Here is a 15013-nt window from a genome sequence, read left to right as displayed (position 1 = left end):
GGCGGCAGGGAGCCTGGAAACGCGAGCGGGGATGGTAGGTGTTTTGGACCCGCCGGGCCGCCGTCGTTTCCAGAAAGGGTTTGACTGGAGGAACCTCTGGAGCAGCTGTGAGTTTGAGGGGGGGGTTTGAGGAAAAGGGGAGGCATTGGGAGATGAAGGGGCGGGGGTTGGGTACCTTCGAGAAAGGGGGGGGGTGGAAGGGGAGGAGTGGAAATCGGCGCCTTGTCTGGACTGGTCCCGCTGGAAGAGGAGGCTGTGAGGGGAGCCTGTGGCGTGTCAGCCGCAGGGCTCAGAAAACTTACCTACTGTCCCTGCCTCCCTACCGCCAGCACCCCTCAACCCAGGGCCTGGGGTTCTGGGGGCCGGAGCTGCCCTGAAGGGAGTGCAGACTCTGGTCCTCTGCCCCTTGTAAGCGCCGTGAGGTAGGAGCCCAAGCGAGAGGTGGTGGGTGAATCTCCAGCTCCCTCCGCCCTCATTTCCCTCCCCACCCCCATCTTTCTCTTTAATCATTAACAGCCCTGGAATTAAGGGGCTCAGACCTGGAGGCCTTCCTATGCACCTTTGCTATAAACGATAACCATCTGTGCCTGAGGTAATGGGACTGGAAGCTTTGCCTGTATCCTGTATAGGAAGTGGGACAGGGTGACAAATGTATTGTGTTTTTCCGTTACCCCCTCACCCCCCATCCTCTCCCTTGCATACCCCTCCTTTCCACTTTAGTTCTCCGTGGCTAGGTGGTAATCGTGGTGGGTTTTGTTGTTGTTGTTGTTTGTTTGTTTTTTCTTTATTGCACTTGGTATCTTGGTTACCTCTTTTGAATTTGGTGTTCCACCTCCATCCCAGATCTTAACTGCAAGCTTTGTAATACTTCAGTTACAAGCTGTGTGTCTTTGGGAGTACCTCTCAATGCCTGGTCGCTCCCGATTAAGATGAGCGTTTTCTCCTATGAATACTGGAATTCCAAAGCCCTTGCAAGGATTCCTAAATGGCATCATAGCCTAGGAATCAAGGTCTCTTGCTCTAAATACTTTGTGTGTGAGGAATTTAAATGTTGTCAACTCTTTCCAAAGTGATTTGATGTTAGGCTAATTCTGGATTTCTGTGTTTCTCTCCACCCACACTTCATGATGCACTTTGGAGAACAGAAAACCCCATATTACTTTCTTGTTTCTCCAACTGGACAATAGCTCTTCTATCTTTTTCTCCATTTGCGTGTCTGGCACACAAGTCTTCAGTGACACATTTGGCTTGTGCTGATTCCCATTTTATTTATTAAGCTTATTCTTTGTGTATAGGTGGTCTTAAATGAGACAATGTGATTTGCTTAGTTTTGTTTTAAGGAAGAATACAAACCAGTAACGGCTGTGAAAAAATTATTTGAGAAAAAAAAATTATTTGAAGAAAGCAAAGAATGATTGGAAAAGAAGGTCTCTTTGTTGATGTTCTGTTGGTTTAAGGAAATAAAAAAAGTAGTGCTACTTTAGCCTGTTGTAGGGATTTCAGAGTGAAGTGTAATGATTCCTAGTTTGGTGTTGATATTTTCTTTGGAAATCCTCTGTTGAGTCTGGCACTGTGTTTTCTAAAGAAATTTAAGAGACGGTGCCCAAATTTTAGGGATCCTTTGAATAGAAAGTGTCCGTAAATCCTGTTCCTCTGTAACTGAGTTTATGTGCATATTGCTAGAAGAATTATCACAACGGGTTCCATCCTACTCATCAGGGCTTTCAAGCCTGATAAAACAGAATATTTAATGCTTTGATTGTACAAGTAACAGCATGTTTAGATGTTTCACAGAAATGCAACAAAAGAAAAAAATGACTACTGTTCTCACCTTAACTGATTTGGAATCATTAAATAAAAAGTCCAAAATTCATTCATTCATTTAACAAACATTTATTGACCGGCTACTAATTGCTAGCCAGTATTTCGGGCAGTGGGCATACAAAGGTGAACATAGCAGTAAGGTCCACGCTCTCATGGAGCTTACCTCGGAGTGTGGGGTGGGGACAGATAAATAAGCAAATCGGACTTTGATAAGTGCTGAAGAAAATAAGAGTGTTGTGATAGAAAGTGTCTGACTGGGATACAGTCTAGACCTTTCTGAGGAGGTGACACGTAAGCTGAGCTTTAAATAAAAAGGAGCCAGCCATGCAAAGATATGGGAGGAGCCTTCCAGGTTTAGGGACTAGCTAGTGCAGAAACTGGGCTAGAGTGAGTTTGGCAAGTTCCAGGGAGTAGGGAGAAAGGGGAGGTGGAGGAGGTTGGGGAGTAAGGGAGGCAGTAATAGCAGAGTCTAGTGAGCAAAGAGGAGAGTGAGAAGAGTCTAGGTCAGAGAGGTGGAGGCCAGGCTCAGAATAGGTAGGCAAAATAAGAGGAAGAAGGAGAAGGAAATAGAAAATCATGTTCCTTTTTTTTTTTTTTTAAATAAATTTATTTATTTATTTATTTATTTTTGGCTGTGTTGGGTCCTCGTTTCTGTGCGAGGGCTTTCTCCAGTTGCGGCGAGCGGGGGCCACTCTTCATCGCGGTGCGCGGGCCTCTCTTGTTGCAGAGCAAAGGCTCCAGACGCGCAGGCTCAGTAGTTGTGGCTCACGGGCCCAGTTGCTCCGCGGCATGTGGGATCCTCCCAGACCAGGGCTCAAACCCGTGTCCCCTGCATTGGCAGGCGGACTCTCAACCACTGCACCGCCAGGGAAGCCCCCATGTTCCTTTTTAATTCTGTTGCCTTTCCTAGAGTCTCACCACATGCTACTTTGAGGGTACTCTTGGACTGTTATAGGAAAAAAAAGTCACCCTGCTGAGAGTGGGAGAGGAGGAGGCAATGGTCATCTGGGTCTTTTCTGGCAGATGAATCTCAAGCCATGTGTTAAGAATTCAGTGGGATGTTCAACTGAGAGATTGCCTTTTTCCTTACAGGATTTTGCCTTATACACTTTTAAAAATTGCATAATGAGTACCCCAAATGTGTTCTAGTATATGAATCCTTCTTTGCTTCCAGCTGTGAATTTAGGGCTGAAGTTTGGGCAAGTGATAATAATATGCCCCTGTTGGTCTACAAAGATGACCATTAGGATCTAAGTTTGAAGTTATTTTTTGTAGGGAGGTGGGTTTTATGTTGCAATATTTCCACTCTTGTCTGATCCACCTGATGACTAACAACACTCAGCTGAGGTGTAGGTTGGTGCTAAAAGTTTACATTTATCCAATGTAATCCACACTCAGTGGATTACATTAGATAAATGACCGTTGTGGGCATAATCCCACTCTGTTGACATCTTTGGGCTGGCATGTAACCAAGTGATGTAACCTACTTTTGCCTTCTGTTGGGGCCATTCTTCTCCAGTAGTCAGCTGCTTTTCAGCCTCACCTTGACCAGATTGTCCACTTGAGAGGCCCAATCAGGACTCCTTTTTGATTTGGCCCTCTTGAGCCATGACACAGTGGGCCAACAGAAAGAATATGCTGTTTTCTTCTTTTGAACACCACAACAGTGACTAGTGTGTTCTTTGAGTGAATTGGCCCTTTGAGCCAGGCAGTTGAGAGACTTAAATATTGCTGAGGCTATTTGTAGTAAAGTTAGTATCAGAAATGCTAAGTAAAACCTTTTAGTGTTTGGGAAAAATGAATCAGAAATTTTGGACTTGTCACCTATTTTAGGTTCTAGTAATTTACTAGCATGGGTAGATGGATTATCAAAAATAACTTGAATAGTTTCCTGGGCAGTCCTGGGGTAATGAAGGGGATGGAGTTGAGCCTGTACTGACTTACTGAATCCCAACTTGAATGCAAATAGGAAGTCTTTTAGTTAGCAAGCAAGTGAACAGCTAGGACCAGGCAAACAATAGACTCCACCCTTTATAATGCAGAGTAACTCTAAGAAACTGAGAATTGAAAAATTATATATATAATATATATATGGTTTTGGCCTAGGTTGAAGAATTTTGGCCTCTGTATCCTAATGCTGGATTTTAAATGCTGTTATTAAGCTATCCACTGTTCATCTTCATTTTAATAGTTATTATAACTCGAGTATGAAAGTATCCTGTAGGCTGAAATTTCATCAGCCAGTTTGGAGACTGGTGGCTCTTTTCTAATTTGTGAAACGGGGCGGATGGGCAGGAGGGGACTTGAATACAGGGAGAAGCCATCGACTCCTACGTTGGCCGCTAATTGTGTTTGGGGAAAGAATCCGCAAATCTAAATGAATTTAGATTCTCAGAGCTGAACTGGCCTTTTATTTATTTAATTTTAAAAATATTCATCTATTTATTTGGTTGCACCAGGTGGGCTCCTTTGTTGTGGCACGCGGGCTCCTTCGTTGCAGCATGCAAGCTCTTAGTTGTCACACGCATGTGAGATCTAGTTCCCTGATCCGGAAATTGAACCCGGGCCCCCTGCATTGGGAGCGCAGCAACTTAACCACTGCGCCACCAGGGAAGTCCCCTGAACTGGCCTTTTAATCTAGGGTACTAGTGGATTTGTTTCTTAAACTCCCAGGGCTTTTGGACAAACTCTTCTGAAAGAAGAGTTGATGCCACTTACTTTTGGAGTTGTGAGTGTTATGCATTGCATTAGATGACTTAAAATTAGTCTGATTTTGCTACTGTTTTGATATCTTTGCAGTAAGGACAGTTAATTGTACACTGGCTGCCAGTTGTTTTAAGATGAAGATGTGATAACTGAGATTGAAACAATGGTAATTATGTGGTGACTCCTATTTCCCCAGCTCTTGATAACTTACAGTTACCTCTTTGTGTCTATTTACAGATGTTGATACCAGTGAACCAGGATCAATTCTCCCTAAATGTTGGAACAGTGTTCTGAAGCTCTCTGCACAATGGACCAGGGTGTTTTATTGAGTTAGTGTCTTTCAATTAAAATCTAGTTTTACTAGTTCTTGTATCTGTTTTTCTAGATGAATGATTAGTGAATGATTACAAATAAGAACTTAACATATTAATTTAGTGGAAATGGCTCAAACTCTAATTCTTTGAAGTTGTGATATGTAGAAAGGAGAAAATGGGAGGGGGGAAATGCCAAATCCTCTTCTTTAAGATGTGTGCAAATGAAACTATTTAAATACCATACATCAGAATAGGGAAGCTCAGTAAAGGAACCTTGAGGTGGTAATTAGCCCTTGTAGCAAAGTAAGCCTTCTATGGCCAGCGCCCTGATACCAACCTGATTACACGAAAAAGTAGGCATCATGTTGACAACTCCTGACTTCCCAATGGCTTGTCCTTGCTCAGGAGTGTCCTTTGACCCGTGCTGTGTTGGTGGGTTTCAGGCTGAATTGCATCGTGGAAGCTTAGGTTGCATAGTGCTGGGAAGCATAATCCATGTTCCTGTTCTCCCTGCTCTGCTGGAGGGCTCAGCCTCAGGACCTGGGGACTGGAAATAATTCTGTCACTGAGGCCTGGAGATCCAGACCAGATATATGATGACTGATCAAGGATCTTGGATAGCATCACTGCATAGTGTAGGACTTCTCATTTTTGCCCTAATCTCTGCTGGTCAGTCTAGGAGACAGTGTGTTGGAAAAACTTGCTTTCCTTATTTTAGTAGTAGATTGCTTCCACCATATCAAGACCGCAGGGTTTGGTTATAGCTTTTAGCTCTTGTTGGTTGATGAAGCGTTTGGATTCTGCAGTGTTTGCCTAAAGTGGGTTGGTGTGTGACCTGTAATTTTGATCCTGAACAAGACTCAAGTCATAGCATTTACTATATTGAATGCATTTAATTCTTTCTCCAGTTAAGGAAGAAGCAGGAAGAAGACCCTCAAAGAACCTTAGAATATCTGGCATGATAGTTTTTCGAACTGGGCTATGCGGAGCCCTCTCAGGGGTCATTTCTGGAGTATGCCCCCTCATCTCGCTGTCTTCCTTCCACTTCACTGCCCCCCCCCCACCATGCTTCACTCTGCAGAAAGTACCTTGATATTCTGTTCTATTGGGTTTCCCCATAAGATTTCAGTCAATCAGAATGTTTTGAGGCTGAAAACGGATGAAAAAGCAGTAGGTAAATGGAAATCTAGAAAGTTTAGTAAACTTGCTTAAAGTTACAGAGCAAGGTACTGGCAGCTACAGGACTAGAATAGGACTTTCTCTGCACTAATTTTGTTTTCTTATTTACATTGCCGCAAATATGTCATTGTAGGCACTCAGTAGAGTTTGAGTTTAATTGAATCCTTGGTGTTTGGTCTTTTATATTACTGGCTCTTTACTCAAACGTTTTGTCACACACTACTGTTCTTTCAGAGAAAAATCCTTATAACCAGTTTTGAAACATATGTGAAGTTATTGATGGTAATGGTACTAGTAAGTAGCTGGCCTTTCCTCCTCAGAATATTTCTGAAAGTGATGATAGTACTTTCAAACAGAAGTGGAGGCTTTATCACTCTTAAGTTCTTAAGATAAGCTAGTGGCATGCTGTCCAGAATGCCTGTGCAAAATGCTGACCTGAATATTCCCATTTCCAGTGACCTGCCCTGGAATCTGAAAAGGAAAATCCAGGTATACCCACTGACAGAACAGCTTTAGAATGGCTCTGTGGAAATAACTACAATCACCATATTCTTTTTTCTAAAAAATCTGTGAAGCAAATTTGTTTTCAATTAAACATTTACTTTATATCTACTTGATGACTACCTAGTGGCTCCTCTTTAAATAGAAAGGGAAGGTGAGGAATACCATGGCAGTGAGGGTGCTGGGACCCTAGCAGCATGGGTTCTAGGTGGCAGGATTGTGGACATGCTAGAAGTTCCAGGTCCTCAAAGGAGGCATTTTCCCCAGTTGTGGTGATATTTTCTTTATTCTAAGTGAGTGTAATTCAAAAGTGCGGAGTGATGTGTAGTGAATGTTCTGTGTTCATTTTAAAGAATGTTTCTGTGGTTCTTTTTCTCCTAGTAAATTTTTCTTTGAAATAACTAGTCACTTGTCTAGTCATTTAGTCAAAACAGTTGGTTATAGCTGATGTCTATGGTAGGAGAATTTTGCTTGGGGGTTTACTAACATTTTATGAAAGAGAAAAGTCTAAAGACCTTTCTAGAGACATTTAGATAGGTGGGTTCCGTTGTGGGGAGGAGAACATGTAAGGGAGCCGGCCTTTGGGGGGCAGGGTGGTGGTGGTGATATTGTGGGCTGTGTGTACAGGGTGAAGAGAAATGCCCATTGATGGTCCAGCTGGGGAAGGGTGGAAATTGCTAACAATGGCACTTGATGGGGGAAGAGTGGGTCAGGAAGGAGCAGGCCCACAAGATTGCCCAGTGCCAGGGAACACCATTCACAAGGAGGGGGATGGGGACCTATGGAGTTGAGTAATCCATTGGCCCTGACCAGGATCCTGACCACAGTACTCTCTCCCCTGACTGGAAAGTGTATTCCTGATGGGGAGGGTTGAGTGCAGGGATGCAGTATCCAGTTTGACCAGATTGATCTTCAAGATTGCCTAGTTGGTCATGATTGACTGCTTATGGACTACTGACCTAACTTTTTTGAGATCTCTCTTTCGACTTTTGCTTTTGACAAATAAGAAGTTGGTAAACAAGAGGGAATGTAATGTCCCTGGGTCTGTTAGAGTTTGAGTTAAAGTACATAATACTAGGTGGTGGTGATTGTCATTTAACAATGTCTGTTATCCAAAGGGAACAGTTACATGTAAACTATTGAGGTAATTTATGATTCTCTTATGGGGACTATAATAAATGGGAAATAAATCACAACTAAAATGATTAATTAAAGAAAATACATTTTGACTCCATATTTCTACAACATTCCCTGGTCTCTTTAGCAGGTCAAATTAATTGTTTAGTCCTTTAAAAGAAATTTTATTCTACCAGGTACTCGTGGATCTGACAGAAGGCCAAATTTCCTTCTAGTGCTGAAAACAGCAAACACTACTCTGAATTGGTGACAGCTATAGATTTAATGATTAGATCAAGTAGGGAGGTGGCTTCTAAGCATCAGTTAAGTTGCTTGTAATGTGGACCTCTTTTTCTGAGGTTAATTATGTCATTCCTGCAACAATTCTCTGACATCACTGAGTGTCCAACAATTCACTTCTGACACAAACTGCCTGGAGTTTGTGCAGACCGCATAGGCTAATGACTCAGTCTCACAAGATTGCCCCACTTCAGGTGCCAGCCCCAACTATCAGGTTGTCTCAAGTTACCTACCTGCACTTCTGCCTGGCAGAGTACAAATTTCCCACGACCACCCTCCCCCAGGTTCGATAATTTGCTAGAACGTATGACTCATAGAGCTGATAAAACATGATATTTATGAATACAGTTTCATTATAAAGGCTATAACTCAGGAACAGCCAAATGGAAGAGGTGTATAGGGCAAGATTTGAATTGGGGGCACAGGGCTTCCATGTCGCCTCTGAGCATGCCAGCCTCCCAGCACATCAATGTGTTCACCAACCCTGAAGCTCCCCTAGCCTTGTTTCAATTTCTGTTGAGGTTCCTTTGTGTAGGCAAAATTGATTAAAGCATTGGCCTTTGGTGATGAAACTTCAACCACCCTTCCCTTCCTTATGGGCTGGAGGTGGGACTGAAAGTTCCAATCATGTGCCTGGTCTTTCTAGTGTGGCCAGCATCTCTCTTAAAACTATCAAAAGGGCCCACCCTGAGTCACCTCTTAGCATAAACTCAGATGTGGTCCAAACCCTGCTCCTTATGAAAAACAAAGGAGCCTATCAGTAAGGAAATTCCAAGGGTTTTAAGAGCTCTGGTAGGAACTGGGGACAAAGACCAAATATATTTTTTATTACATCACATTAATACTCCAGTTTTGCATCCCATAAGTAGGAATAAGGTTACCTAAAGTTGATTTAGATGATAAGTAACAATATGCATTTACTGTTAATTTGATGGTGGTGTTTTTGGGGGGGGTGTCAAGAGAGTGCAAATTGCATAGCTTCAGATTACAAGGAGCAAACTCTTCCCTCAATCAGTATGAAATGGCACTCCTAGAATGTGTTATATATTCTTGAATTTAACAGGTGCACTACCTCTAGAGCTCCCTAATGCAATAAAGGAGCTCACTTATAGGAAATCAGATACACAGAAATCATGTTTCCTTTCAGTGTGACTTTAAAGATTCAGGTGTTCATAGTGCACTGGTTAAGAGCTTCGGCCTGGAGTCTGGGTTTGCATTTGAACTTTACCATCGGCTTGCCACTTGACCTTGGATGAGCCACTTAACATCTCTAAGCCTTGTTTCCTTCATGTATTAAGTGAGGATAATAACAGTAAGTAGTTGTGAGGAGTCAGTAAGACAGTACATTTGCAGGACATGGCACATTGCCTGGCATATAGATAAACATTTAATAACATTAGTTATTATTAGCTACATGCGTATATAGCTAAGCTGACAGGGATTGGCAGCTCCCAAAGGGCCAGGAACTATATCATTTTACCTTCTCTTATATGGGAAGTATGGGACAGTGTATAAAACATTGCTAGGCACACAGTAGACACAAGTTATCTGTCACTCGAAAATAAAACCTGCTCTAGGTATCTGGGAAATACAGGAGTAACTCTGTAATGGAAACTTCCAGCCTGTTTCCAAAGCTGGCCTAAAACCCAGAGATGGAAAATCTTCCTCCTGAAACCATATAGAGCATGCATGAATCTAGCAACGGGGACAGGGGCTCAGTGGCTAGAATATTGTTGGATCAAAAAATGGGAAACTGATCCAGGAGACATTTTTATCATTGGCAGTATGCCTTGAGGTTCAATGAGTTGGGCAAAACCGCATGAGACTTTGAGAAGGAAACAACAGATTTATTTCAGTCGGTCCAGACAATCTTTGAGAGTCAGCTGGCAAGTATCATGTTATGTGTGTTGCTTCTCAGAGAAAATGAAAAACCCGGATCCACCGGCAAAGGGCTTACCAACTGCTTGAGGTTCACTTCTTGGGGAAGTCCCCGAAGGCCAGGTCTAATTCTCCTTGTAGCTTACCCATCTGGAGATTCTATTCTAGTGGACCACCACTGGACTAAGTACTAGATTCTAGTCTAGACTCTGCCACCAGTTCTATGTGTCCTTGGGCAAGTTATAGCCCCTCTTTGAGTGTTTCCTTAGCTGCGACAAAGGATTTGGGACTAAATCACTGTTTCCCAAAGTGTGGCTTTGGTTACGTTCTTAGTATATGTGCTGCTGAAATGAGCATGCAAGGGTGTGTTTTTTATACTATTGATGGTACATGAGATGATTTTTGCTGGATGAATACTTTTTTGCTTATTCTATATTTTAATGTGTATTAATGAAAATATAACTAGCATATTAGACCTATGACTTCATGGATGATGTCGCTTAGGGTGATATTTAAAGTGGATGTGATTTTTTTTTAAACTTTTAAGAAAAATCTTAGGGGAACAGTAGCTGGGATGGTAAATGGATATGTAAGATCATAAAGGTTGTGTAGGAATGGCTGAAGTTTATAAGTTCTGAGACTCAGTAATTCTAGTGCAGTGATGTGGCACCTTCATGAAGACTTTGTGGTGATGGACACAATAGGACAGGTCCAAATTTGAGTGGCTTTAAAAACTTGCCTAACTCAAGCAAATTGACAGATTTATATTTGTGCATTCATGGTGAAAATGCCCATAAGTTGGTTGTGTAGAGTTTAAATTATCGTAGACATTAATGGTGGTGGCTTTTCTTAAATAATAAAAAATGAATAATGTTGCTTCCTCTTTCACTTTTAGGAGTTTCCTCGAAACCTGGATTGATCTTTAGTTCCTTTCACTCTTTGCTGTTGGAACTCCCCATTGTAGGAGTTAGGGGTTCGATTTGTTCTGTTGGGGAGGGAGAAAAGGCCATCCCTGTCTCTTGAACGCATGCCTGTGCATGTGTTCTAGGTTCTGGAAGGCCGAGACTCTGTCGCATCCTAATGATCTATACGTTACTTCTTGCTGTTAGCTAGTTTAAAGGTGCAGTGTGACGTGTGCCCTAAAATGAAGATAAACTCTGAGGCAAGGTTTATTTAAAATTTCATTTCACTTTTTGTCGTCTTGGTCATAACTCAGTGTACTGGGGGTCTTGAGAAGTAAAATGAGCAGTGGTAGAAATGAAATAAACTTGTGGGAGGTACTTTCTTTTTAAGCAAAAACCCAGAATAAAAATGAAATCTTGATTGCATAATAGGAGCCAAGAAAGCTGCTTTCAGATGTAGTCAATGGTTCCTTGAGTTTTCCTTAATTACCTGTGTTCCCTTGACATTTTCTGTGTATATTAACACTGTCATCTTTCATTATCTACATTTGGTTGTTAGCCTCTGTTCTGCAAGTGATTTTGTTCTATAGTTACCTCAACATAAAGGGCCATGCATCTGGTATAGCTCCTTGTCATAAACTGTTGAATGTTTCAAATTGTCGTTTTTAAAAATTGCTATAAAGATGGTTCCAAGTCTGTTATCTTTCTGTGTTATCTAGTCAAGATTAGGTTAAAAAAGAACAAAATGGTGACAGTGATGTAACCCAAGATTTTTTTTCTCCATTTTTTTTTCCTTCTTCATTTATTTAATACAAAGTTTTGACATGATTTCATGATGAGAAACTCTCAGATGTTTCCCGATTGAGGTGGAATCTAATGTTCCAAGCCAGAAACTCTCAAACTTCGTAAATTTTGGTTTTGTCATTCATACTATCTTCTCTCCCGAGAAGAAGTAGTGACCTGTGTTATTTGGCACATTGGAAAAGGGAAAAAGCCTGTACTCAGGGCTATATTTTGCAGGATTAAAAATCTCTTTTCTTACTAAAATCTGTTTCGTGACATGCATGACATTCATCCTTTGCACAAATTCACAAGACCCACCTTACTCAAGGTAGATGTCAGGTTTCTGACAGAGTCCATTTCCCTTGGTGCCGAGGCTAGTCATTATTTATAGATAATTGCTGATGAGTGTGGAGATATTCTGAAAGGGGATATGCAGGGGTTGTGACATTTACCTTTGGTCTATAGACTAGGATTTGCAAACCTAGAGTGAGGTTGTTTAATACCGTCTCTTCTTGGGAAATTGCCATTGGATCAATGAGTCTTGGTTAAGATTTCTTGAGGGCAGCTGAATAGTTGGGCTTTTAAAGGTGAAAGCCACATAAAAAACTATTCTTTCCCAATCATACAAATAATTATCTCCGTGGTAGTATAATCTCCATAGAAGTATAAGCATTCAAGACCATACATTTATTTATTTATTTATTTATTTTTATTAATTAATTAATTTATTTATTTTTGGCTGTGTTGGGTCTTCGTTTCTGTGCGAGGGCTTTCTCTAGTTGCGGCAAGCGGGGGCCACTCTTCATCGCGGTGCGCGGGCCTCTCACTATCTCGGCCTCTCTTGTTGCGGAGCCCAGGCTCCAGACGTGCAGGCTCAGTAGTTGTGGCACACGGGCTTAGTTGCTCCGCGGCATGTGGGATTTTCCCAGACCAGGGCTCGAACCCGTGTCCCCTGCATTGGCAGGCAGATTCTCAACCACTGCGCCACCAGGGAAGCCCAAGACCATATATTTAAAAAGATAAATATAATTTTGAGTCAGAATGAAAGATGTGCAAACATAGTGGTAGAGTTCAAGACCTTTTCAGACCATTCTTACATGTTTCCAGCACCACTTTGGTTTTCTCATGGTAGACTAACCTTTTAATTCATCTGGAGTCTTTTCACTTCTAAAGTAAAGCCCTTTTAGGATGCTGGAAACTTGAACTTTCATGGTAACCTTCAAGTCAAAAAAAAAAGGTGTACTTGAAGACTTCCTTTAACTCTTGACTTTAAACCTCCCTGTCAAAGAACCGGAATTGCTTAATTTATCAGAGCATTTGCTTTTCTAAGTTTCCAGCTCACAACCATTCTGTGGCGTAGCAGAAAGAGATAATAAAAAGTTAAGCAACAGGTAAAAATCTTTTCCTGTAGCCTTTTCCCCATTTGGAAGCAGTTTTTCCTTCCCTCTGAGCAGTTTGGCCTAAGCTCCTCCTTTTACTGATTTGAAGCTTTGCTATTTGCATACAATGCTTAAATTGACTCACTCAACACCAAGTTCTGAACATCTCCAGTATTTAGTACTTTTGACTCAGGCTGCTTAAGCAAAAGATTACAATAGAGGCTTAACAGGACAGAACCTTTAAAAACACACTTTAATGGTACTCAAGGTTTCCAAACAGATACAAACTATTTTCTAAGAAGAACCAGACTATGTAGTTTTCAAGTTAGACATCTATGAGCAAGGAACCAGCTTTCCCAGATGGAATGTGGATCATTCACAGAGAACTTCTGAAACTCAAAACTTGTCTTCTAGGTCTTGGCCTCCAAACTTGATTCTCTCATCACTGTCTTCAAAGTGAAGTATGTGTAATCTGAATTTTTCTTAAGGTGCCAACTCTAGGATTGGATGCATGGTGCTTCAGGAAAAATAAATATGTTTATATGTTGCCAGTTTTTCATTCCAGTAAATTTGAGTGCCTTTTGTGGACCTTGTTCTTAAGGACCTTATGGTATGAAAACAGATAGAACAACAAATAGAAAATGTTGTGAAACCTGTGCCCAAAATGTTAGTGCTATAAATGAAGGTGTGAAGGGACAAAGAGGGTCTAGGTCAACTTGAAGGAGTCAGGAGAGGAGTCCTGTGAGAAGTAAAATCTGACCAGGGCTCAAAAGACCAAGACTAGAGAGAGGAAGCATTCCAAGCACAGGTAACAGTATGTGTAAAACTACAGAGGCATGAGAGGCCATGACATCTTGGGGAATGGCACATGTTTCAGTATGCCTGAGGGATGTGGAATGAGAGCAGGAGAATGACAGTAATTGAGGCCAAATTCAGAAGAGCCTTGTATGCCTTATTAAATTTGGATTTTATTTTGTAGATGAAGGGGAGCTATTAGATAATTTTGACTAGGGACATGGCATATTCACATGGGCTATATGTGTGTTAAAAAGATCAATCCAGTGGCAGTGTGGAAGACACTGGAGGGAGCAATCCCAGAAGTAGGTAAACTGTGAGAATACTGCAGTAAAGGTGGCAGGGGGCTGAACTGTAAAATTAGGGAGTTAGAATTTACAAAGTTTGGCATAATCTGATGAAAGTTTATTGCTTGCATGTCCCACATGGGTTTTAGGCTGAAGGGTGCTCTGCTCCATACAGTCTCTCAGGGACCCAAGCTGATAGGGGTTCCACTATCGTGTGCTGTACCATCTGAACTGTCTTGGTCACCATGGCAAGGGAAGAGATGGCTGGGATGTCATATGCCAGCTCTGTGCTTGGGCTTGGAAATAAGTATCACATCTGTCTACAGCTCACTGTGTCATTTCTGCCTACAGCTGTTTGGCCAGAAATAGATACATTTCCCCATCTAACTGAAGAGGCTGGGAAACTGGGGGAGCTGATGGAATGTTGGCTGAGCTTCTCTGTCTGTGCTACAGTGTAGGGACTTGAGTAAGGTACTTTATTTCTGAGCTTATTTCCTCTTCTGTAAGATAGGAATATCAAGAGTACCAGCCTCAGTCCCAGAGACTCTTTTAGGAGGATCCCCAAGACACTTTCACAGGATCTGGAAGATCAAATTCTCTTCTTAATAATACTAACATCATTTGTCCTTTATACTTTCATTCTCCCATGAGTTTTATAGAGGCTGCATGACATGTTATATCACAAAAGATTGAATGGAGAAGCATATATGGGAAATTAGCTGTCTTCTTTTAAGCCAGACCTTAGGGACATTTGCAAAAGTGTAAAACAGTGTCACTCTTCTCATTAAGTTTTTGGAAATACAGTTATTTTTCATAAAAATGTTGTTTATGTTAACATGTCATGGTTTATTATTGATATTTTATTTATTTATTTATTTTAGAGGCTATTATTTTTTTTCCTATACAGACTTCCCCTTTCCCTAAGTCTTCAATATTTTATTCTTTGTACTATACATACTTCGATAACCTTGCTTAAAATGCATACATATGTCATATGATAACACATGGTGTGTATTTTGATTTTTTAATATTTTAATTTAATTTAATTT

At 41.3% G+C, this 15013-nt stretch overlaps 1 protein-coding gene across 2 annotated transcripts in view; it reads left to right on the top strand.

The window, feature by feature from the left end:
- Positions 1 to 14: 14 nt before the first annotated feature.
- Positions 15 to 15013, top strand: part of DCUN1D3 (defective in cullin neddylation 1 domain containing 3) — a 33051-nt gene continuing 18052 nt past the window's right edge. Inside the window, exon 1 of one of the 2 annotated variants that reach the window (XM_061209049.1) lies at positions 15 to 34. The gene's annotated coding sequence lies outside the window, so the exon portion shown is untranslated. The other variant, XM_061209048.1, reaches the window with a different exon arrangement.

This window comes from Eubalaena glacialis, chromosome 13 (assembly GCF_028564815.1).
Source record: "Eubalaena glacialis isolate mEubGla1 chromosome 13, mEubGla1.1.hap2.+ XY, whole genome shotgun sequence".
In the NCBI taxonomy this organism is placed as follows: Eukaryota; Metazoa; Chordata; class Mammalia; order Artiodactyla; family Balaenidae; genus Eubalaena; species Eubalaena glacialis.
Note: the sequence above shows the minus strand (reverse complement) of the source record. Positions and strands in the feature narration are given on the sequence as shown.